Source organism: Brachyhypopomus gauderio, chromosome 1 (assembly GCF_052324685.1).
Source record: "Brachyhypopomus gauderio isolate BG-103 chromosome 1, BGAUD_0.2, whole genome shotgun sequence".
In the NCBI taxonomy this organism is placed as follows: domain Eukaryota; kingdom Metazoa; phylum Chordata; class Actinopteri; order Gymnotiformes; family Hypopomidae; genus Brachyhypopomus; species Brachyhypopomus gauderio.
The window spans coordinates 1,965,714-1,975,076 of NC_135211.1; the positions used below are offsets into that span (position 1 = coordinate 1,965,714).

The following is a 9,363-nucleotide window of genomic DNA, read 5'->3' on the forward strand; positions in this document are numbered from 1 at the left end:
CGACGCGTCAAGTATAAACCAGTCAGCTGTCAGAAACAGCTTTGATGTGTGGCTATATTATATACTATATGACCTAACACAAGGATTGTCTGCTACAGAGGAAATTCAAATGACGTAAACCGGGGGGGGGGGGGGCGGGGGGTCACATGAAACTTTCTTGTCCAGGGCCCCAGCAAGACTGTCATCGGGCCTGGTAAAGACAATTCTTGGTTCTCAGATGGTCTATCAGAACTAATTTATCTGAGAAATAAATTGTGGAGACAAGCTAGATTATCCAATTCTTCTGCTGTCTGGACCTTGTTTAAAACAGTAAGAAACAAGTGTACTTTAATGATTCGTAAATCAAAATCTGAGTTTTATCTGAAGTCTGTTACAGAAAATTAAAAAAACCCTTTAAAGTTTTGGAAAACAGTTAAATCCTTGTATGGTGAGCATGTGACTCCAAACCTGCCAAACCTGCCACCCTGACAAGGGGCACCCGAACTAGTCCTAGACTTCAGCAACGCAATCAGCAATGATCTGTCTCACCTGTTGCCTTGGCTTCTTAAGGAAGCCAGTGGAGACGGATCATTGCTGATTCGTTGTGGTTATGCCGTTACACTCTCAGCCTCTCCTGTCTTTCTCTATTGCAGCGTGTTGCCTCTGTAGGTGTCCCGTCACCTATCTCTCTTGTCTATCTTCTCTGTCTTTTTTCGAGTTCTCTCCTGCGTCGCTTACTGACCTCCCTCAAGTTTTCCTCAACCTGTTTACATTCCTATCCCGTTACTGTTTGTATGGGAAGGGTTTTTTGTTTGAGTAGCCGTTTTGCTATTAGCCAGCTACTTCCCCAGGCATCCTTGTTTTGCCTTATTTCTTTTTACGCGTTGAGCAGTCCACGTTAATTCAGGCGCTCCTTTTAGTTCTGTTATTTATTGTGGCACTTGGTTCCACCTCTCCCTTGCTCTCTCTAATGCGGTGTGTGCGTCCCTACCCACCGTCGTTACAATTTTATTGCTGATCCTATTACGCATATATTTATTTAAGTCTTCTTTTCAATTCTATTCCTAAAAGTTGGAAAACAGCCTATGTTCTCCCCCTATATAAAGGTGGAGACCCGTCGGATCTGAATAATTATTGCCCAATTTCTAAGCTCTCAGTTTTGCCTAAGATTTTAGAATCATTTGTAAATGTCACGTATGGCCTCGCCCTCTCCCTGGGCTGTAACTCTGGGTTCCCTCATATCTGTGTTCCCTGCCTGTTTCTCCCGCCCTGCTCGTTTGTCTCATCAGTCGGTTTGTTTTGTCTACTTTGTGCTTTGTATATCCTGCTTTCGTGTTGCTTTGTTCATGCCAGTTACCCTGTCTGTAAGTACGTCTTGTTATCGCTGCCCAGTCGCCCTGTGTTATCTGTTGGTTTCGTTACTCTGCGTTTTACCCGTGTTTGTTTTCCAAGTCCTTAGTTATGTCAGTTCGTGTTTCGTGTCCGGATTGCTTGCCTGCTATGACCCCTGCCTATGTCGACTCTGCTTTTGGTATTCCCTGTATTAAATCTCGCTCATCTCAGCAATTGTGTCCGTCCTCTCGCGCCGCTGCGCGAGCAGCGTTACAGTAAATTTACAGCTAAAACTGTAATTTTTATTATAAAAATATTTTAAATCATTCTCAGTCAGGGTTTAGAAGTGGCCATAGCACTATCACTGCTGCTATGTTAGTGACAAATCATATTATAGAATCTTTGGACAAAAAACAACATTGTGCGGCATTATTTGTCGATCTTTCCAAGGCATTTGATTCAGTTAGTCATGAATTGTTACTAATCAAGTTAAGATTAATTGGGTTAAGTATGAAGGCTGTTATATGGTTTCAAAACTATCTTGAAGATCGTACTCAATGTGTTTATGCCGAAGGTTATAAATCTGAACTTCTTGAGGTAACCAAAGGTGTCCCTCAAGGATCAATCTTGGGGCCCATTCTGTTTTCAATTTTTATAAATGATTTAGGTAAAGACATTCAAGCAAAATTACATTTATATGCTGATGATACAGTAAAGTATACTAGCACTCCAAGCATTTCAGGAGCAGTACAAAAATTACAGGCTGCATTTCAGGTTTTGCAAAACACACTTCTGAATCTAAAACTAGCTTTAAATACACAGAAAACAAAGTTCATGGTCTTTACAAAAGCTAGAACACAGCAGTTGGATAATTACAGAATCTTGTCCTTAGAAGGTAAATTCATTGAGAGAGTGTCTTATAAGTACTTAGGAATATGGATAGATGATGAACTGTCTTTTAATGTACATATTACGAATTTAGTTAAGAAGCTTAAAGCTAAACTTGGTTTTTATTTTAGAAATAAATCCTGTTTTACATACAGTGCTAAAAAGAAACTTGTAGAAGCTACTTTTCTGTCTGTGATTGATTATGGTGATATATTGTATATGCATTCAGCATCCCACATACTGCGACAGGTGGATTCAGTGTATCATGCCTCATTACGCTTTATTACAAATTCCAAGTCTCTCACTCATCATTGTATTCTTTATAATTTAGTTGGTTGGACATCCCTCACAATTCGTAGACAACAACATTGGTATATCTTTATCTAAAAAGCAATACTTGGCAAACTTCCAATGTACCTTTGTAATCTTCTGTCAGTTAGCTCCGGTCCATATCAGCTTCGCTCTAATAAGTGGTTGCTTTTTAATCTACCACGAGTGTCAACTGAATTAGGAAAAACTGCATTCTCCTACTCGGCAGCTTGGGGATGGAATAATCTACAAAAAGTGCTTAAAATAGAAACACTCATGTCCTTAAATAGATTTAAAGCTGCCTTAAAGAATGTAATGATGGAGACTTGTGCTTGTTTTTCTTGAGACCTTTTGTATTTTTATATTGTATTGTATTTTGTATTTTTATATTGTATCTGTGGTTTGGCTGCTACCTTGGCCAGGTCTCTCTTGTAAAAGAGATTTTGAATCTCAATGGGACTTCCTGGTTAAATAAAAATTAAATAAAAAATCAGTGGTCCTTAAAACAAAATCTGATTCACTAAATTTTGTTTTCATGTCAGAGTGTGTTGCCATACAGTATCTACATATTCTACCAACGCCAAAGGACATGCTAAACCCACCCATCATATGTGAAGAAAAGTTATCTGCAGATATAACAGCTAGAGCTGCATGAACAGTTTTTTCCATTCCACTACACTAAATCCTTCAGAGGAAAGCTTTTTAAGATCATTTAACAGTGGTTTTAAAATTTCATCGAATCCAAATTGTTTAACATGGCAATAACAAACAAGTAGAGCTAAATGCATATGTTTAACCTGTGAGCAATATTTTGCACCCATATTCCCAACAGTATAGTAAATTGCACAAAGTTTGTGCTTGTTGCGCTTAGACCCCAGAGGATTACATACTTCAAATTCATCCTCATAAAAGTGTAACCTAAGAGCTTGTGGGTGGTCAGCAAAAAATCTGTGATTTCTAAAATATAGTCCATCTTTGTAGTTAGTCATAACACTTTCATCTTTTTCACTGTTTGGCTCAGTCTGCAGACAGTTCCAAACATCCTCATGAGAGCAGTATTTCCTCAGTACATCACAAATGGGAACATATGAATAACTGCCAATCTTATGACCACTTGAGTCTCTCAGTACATACACAACAGGTTCAGTCATCTCAAATTTTGTTTTACAATACTCTTTGAACAGGTATGGTGACTTAATATGCTTTGAAGCCTCTGAAAAAAAGTCAGGGGACAGCAGAATTTCCTGAAGTTCAGGACATGCTCCAAGGTCAAAACCATTTTTTTCAAGATGGTATTTGAGAAACGCATCATAGTTCTCCTTAAAGAAAGTAAACAAAAAAATTACATCCTCAAGTAGCTCATGCTGCACAGATTGTGGAAGGTAATTCTTCTCTCTGCATTTCAAAATGAATGAAAAAAGATTCTCTCTAAACTGCACCAAGAGTTCATTCATATTTGGAGTTGTCGGAGGACTGGCAGCCCCATTAGAGCTCACCTGCTCATCCACCACATCCTCATCAACAACAGTCTCATCATCAGTAGTAACTAATGGTAATACAGTGTGCTTATGCTTACGGTACACATGTCGCCTATAGGACTCGTACTTTGAAAATGTTCTTGGGCAATCATTGAGGCCACATGTTATGGTAAAATCTGCTTCATGTGCATGAATAAGACCAATATGCTGAATTAATTTAACAAGTGTGAAGGCTCTCCAAGAGCATTTAGGACAGGAAAATGGATGTGGCATGACTGCCAGAGATTATCGTAGAAGGTTGATTAATCTGGTAACTGTGGTATGCAGTGGCTTGTCTCCATCCACAGATATTTTCAGAACACAGTGCTGAATAAAAACCAGAGTGTTCTTCAAATGAGATGGGTAAGCCAGGTTGAAGACAAAATAAGAACAAAACGCTGCTAGAGCACCTTCTTCCCCGCCGGTGGCTTGGCAGACCTCCAACCCATCCACTTTGACCACTGCAGTTACTCGTCTGGTGACGTTTTCCAGTTTTCCATTCAGATACTCCTGGTATCTGGACTGTCGGATATGGCGAAGATGGTACAGCCTAAACAAAAAACACTCTTTACTTTTTGTAATGTAATGGTACGTGTATTCTTTATGAACTAATGCAAAACCAAACTTCACAGGCAAGTTGCACACGGGAAATGAACATTTCTATTAGCAACACGTAACTCCTGTCATAATAACTAGCTACTGCACACATAAGCTTGAGGCCCTGCTTCTTTTACTACTGCTGCACCAGAGAGTGGTTGGTGTGCCACTGTTGTGCCAGCATTGTGGGGTAACACATATACATCTGCATAATTCATACGTGTAGATAACTTGCATATTGTCCTTCCAATAGTCATTTTAAGGTAATGAAAAATGCAATATATTTCTCCTAAATGTACACATTTTAACTTATCTTGTATTTTAAATATTTAAAATACAAATAATTTTGGTATTTTCAAAACACAAAGGTTGTTTAAGTTTGGAGCCGAACGTAACCTTTCAGAAACATACAGGAGATTGTAATATAGTATAAGTGTCACGTTGTGGGGGGGCCCCCTACCGGTCGCCCCCGGTTACAGCGGCAGCGGTCCTGTTTTTGGTCACGTGATGTTCGTCCCTCAGGTGGGCGGGACCCGTGATCCGTCTCACCTGAGGGTCGTTTGTTCGTCTATATACGTCTTGTCTTTGTACCAGTTGACTGCTGGTTATTATTTCCTTCATTTGGAACAATGCACGGGTTTTTGGTTTGCACACTTTCTATTAAACCATCCTCTTTCCCTGAGACTTGGCGTAATCGCTTCCTTTTTGAGTTGCTCACCCTGCCCGTCACAGAATAACCAGCCACCTTCGGAAGCCGCCAGTCTCGTTGCTTTCTCCTTCGTTCGTGGTCATGTCTCGTGGTAAGTGTTTGTCTACGTGCTGTGTGTTTGTCGTGTATTGTCTGAGAGAGTGTTGAGTCTGTCCCCACTCGTCCCGCCGTGTTTAAATGTTTGTGTTTAAACCCGTAAGTCACACGGCGGTGACTAGAGCTGGGGACCGGTAGACTCCGCTCTCGCCCAGCGAAATTACCGGTGCCTCACATTGCGCACGTCCATTGTTCGTTATCGTCTGTATGTGTGTGTGTATGTACGTTGTGTTGTGTTTTAATAACGACGCGGACATGAGCGAGTGTGTGAGTATGCCGTGGTGTGTTTCGCTGGTGGTGTTTGTGTGTGTATGTAGACAGGTCCACCGATGCGTGCTGCGCGCTAGAACGCGTGAGACGCGATTCTCTCTGCTCCTTTCGCCTCGCTCACCCGATATCCCGCGGTGACGGGGGTGAGCGACTGCGAGCCAGAGGGACACGTCGCTGTGGGCGTGGCGCGCAAGCCGCTTGCGCATAGCTCTCTCTCTCCAAAGATCTACGGATCCGGTGGTGAAAACGGTGAGAGAGAGAGAGCTGGAGTGGGCGCGTCACGCTCCGCAGAGCGCGCGCATCGGTGGGTCCTGTCCGTTTGTTTGTGTTCTGTCTTTGCGTGTTCATTTTGTCCTAGAGTGTAGCGTGCTTTGTTTTATGTAATTCCTCTCTTGCACCCCTCTTCACTGTGTGTGGGGAGGGGCCCATTCCCCGGAGGGGCCCCCCCTAAATATGTTTTTGGGGGGGAGCTACAGGGTTCCTGAGCCACAGAATGTGGCTCAGAAGGCGCTGCTCCGTTGGGAGACCTGTCCTGTTGGGAGGGACCCCTGAGCAGGTAGGAGCCCCTGTACCCCTTTAAGGAGGCAGAGGATGCCTGGGGTGTTAGCGGCAGGGTGTCTCCTCAGGCTAAGAAGGGGTCTCCTCCCCCCTGGGTAAAGGGAGTTTTAACAGGCAGGGCAGTATGTGTTGTGTTGTATGTTGTCTGTGTGCGTGTGTGTGTGATGTGTTGCAGGTCGCTCCTGGTGGTGGACTGCGGCACTCCCGGACCTAGTGGGGTCTCCAGGAGGAGACTCTCTCCTTCGAGCTCGGGGTGACCAGCGTGTCCCTGATGCGCATTGCCAGGGCCCTGGTCTCTGGCGCTCCTGGGTTGGGTGGAGGAGTCCACCTTGAGATGAGGGGCCCCGGGAGGGGTTCACTCCCCAGGAGTCTGGGGTGACCCCTAGCGAAAAGGGCAGGGGTCAGCTCCGAGCAAGAAGGTAGGTTCGGGAGGTGTTTGTGGAAGCCGTGGCCGCACCCCAGTGTGGCGGCCTGCACACATCCACACCTGTGACGTGTGTTGGGCCATGTGCTCCCGGTCCGCACACAGCGGTGGGGCTTAAGCGGCCTAAGGCCGGTTTAGGGCGCGAGGGCCCTGTGACCGACCGGGGCGTGGTTATCGTCTTGTTGACGGCCCGGTCGGTCCAGGGTCCCGCCCAGGAGGCGAGCTAACCTATGTGTTTTATGTTTTCAGCTCCAGGACTGCAGGGAACGGGTCCCTGCCTGGTCTGCGTCCTGTGACGAGGAGCTTATGTGTTTTGTGTTTTGTGTTTCAGCTCAGGACGGCAGGGAACGGGTCCCTGTCTTGTCCCCGCCCTCCCGCCCCTTTGTTGTGTTTTGTGTGCTGCTGCTGTAAGCCGCACATCCGGAGGGGAGTGCGGCTTTGGTGGGGGGGTCTGTCACGTTGTGGGGGGGCCCCCTACCGGTCGCCCCCGGTTACAGCGGCAGCTGTCCTGTTTTTGGTCACGTGATGTTCGTCCCTCAGGTGGGCGGGACCCGTGATCCGTCTCACCTGAGGGTCGTTTGTTCGTCTATATACGTCTTGTCTTTGTACCAGTTGACTGCAGGTTATTATTTCCTTCATTTGGAACAATGCACGGGTTTTTGGTTTGCACACTTTCTATTAAACCATCCTCTTTCCCTGAGACTTGGCGTGATCGCTTCCTTTTTGAGTTGCTCACCCTGCACGTCACAATAAGGCAATATATGAGTTCTGTTATAATAAAGTTACCATATTGAGGCTATGCAGAATGCCAGCTATTCCAACCTACTGCGAAAGCTCTTGGGATAATTTAAATAGGCATATAATAACCAATTTAAACTCCTTGTTGCACAACTTGCACAAGCATTTTAGAACAGTACACATAAGAGCTGATTTTCAGATTAGATAGGAATACAACCTCAGTTTACACTGGGGTGCTGGGAAATATAAATTGTACATGGTGCATTCTACAAGGTTCACAACTCTCTGTTTAAAATATAACATTTCCTACTGTATCGAAATCACACCAAACCATGAGATTAGAACCAAGGTGCGAACCGAACCATGAACTGTGTACTGTTACACCCCTATTTCTTAGCAATACCTTCATTACTCTAAGTAACAATTAAATATTCTCAAAGATGGTTTCTCATTTTAACAATTATCGCCACAACCTAGAATATCAGTTTAGACAACTATGGATATGGTAGTTTATCAAAAAATAAAATTTTAGTTTTTTAGAAATTGCTAATAAGATAATGAAAATGTGTTTTGTGCATCTAGTAAACTGAATATCAGGACTAACAGTAACTAACATTTTTTAAAGTTAACCGTTACAAAATTGTATTAAATTAAAGAAAACAACCTCTCCAAGCATGATGTAACCATCAAGTTTCTCCCTGAACAAGGCCGGTAACATCAGAAGAGCTGCTCTGAAATCAATTGCTAAAGCAGAACAAAAAAAAACTTTAATACAGAGATCAGATCAGATGAAACATAATGGCATAAAAACTGATAAAGATCCCATACCAGAAAGATCCTCATTGAGTGCATCTTCTCATGCCTCCGTGTGTAGCTTTGCTAAGGGCGATTTTCCTGTAGCCAGCCTCAGAACACTTGACACAATATGTCCAAATCCAGCTTGAAAGCGACGACTCACATCGATTGCTTCATGCAGGCGACCCATTTCCTGATGCAGCTAATAATAAACAAACATTATTAAGTACACACACACTATACAGGCCAAAAGTTTGGACACACCTTCTCATTCAATGCGTTTCTGTATTTTCATTTTCTCACTGAAGGCATCAAAACTATGAATGAACATGTGGAGTGAAGGCAAGGGGGTCAACAAGTGCTAAAAACCTCTGGGAACTCCTTCAAGACTGTTGGAAAATCATTTCAGGTGACTACCTCTTGAATACCTCATTGAGAGAATGCCAAGCGTGTGCAAAGCAGTAATCAGAGCAAAGGGTGGCAATTGTGAAGACACTGGAACATGAAACATGTTTTCAGTTATTACAAAGTACAAAACTCCACGTGTTCATTCATAGTTGACATCTTCAGTGAGAATCTACAATATAAATGGTCATGAAAATACAGAAAATGCACACATCATGCAGCCCTAAATTAACTACTAAATACACAAGAAAAAAAGTAACTAACTCCATATGGATTCCTAAGAAATGGATATTTGTTGACTGCATCCTTTACAGTCATTCCATCAGCAATCTCCTTTCTTCTCCAGGCAAACGTCCTCATCATTAGTTGTTCCACAACATCATTGTCTGGCTGTGTCCGTCTGTACTGGTCCTGCAGGACTTTTACATGTCTGTCTATTGAGGTTGCATCCTCCCCAATAACACTCATTTCCTAGTACACGGAGACAAAAAATTAAACAATTGACAAATGCAAGGTCACAAACAAATCAAGAATCTCTATAAGTTTTGCACAATAAAGCCCCCCACACACAGCAAGCAACTAGCTGAGCAAATGGGCACGCAGTTGTAGATCAGGTGAGGGAGATGGAGGTGTCTGAGATGAAGATGTTGAGATTCTAATTTGGAGTGACGAGGAAGGATAGGATCAGAAATGAGTTTATTAGAGCATCAGCACATGTAGCATGTTTTGGAGATAAAGTTAGAGAA

General features: G+C 43.2%; 1 long non-coding RNA gene across 1 annotated transcript; it reads right to left on the bottom strand.

The window, feature by feature from the left end:
- Window positions 1–409: 409 nt before the first annotated feature.
- Window positions 410–8,408, bottom strand: LOC143526173 (uncharacterized). The gene is made up of 3 exons (XR_013133831.1): window positions 8,246–8,408; window positions 8,082–8,161; window positions 410–4,575 (listed from the first exon to the last, which is right to left on the bottom strand). It is a non-coding gene; the product is annotated as an uncharacterized LOC143526173 (long non-coding RNA).
- Between the last annotated feature and the right edge of the window lie 955 nt (window positions 8,409–9,363).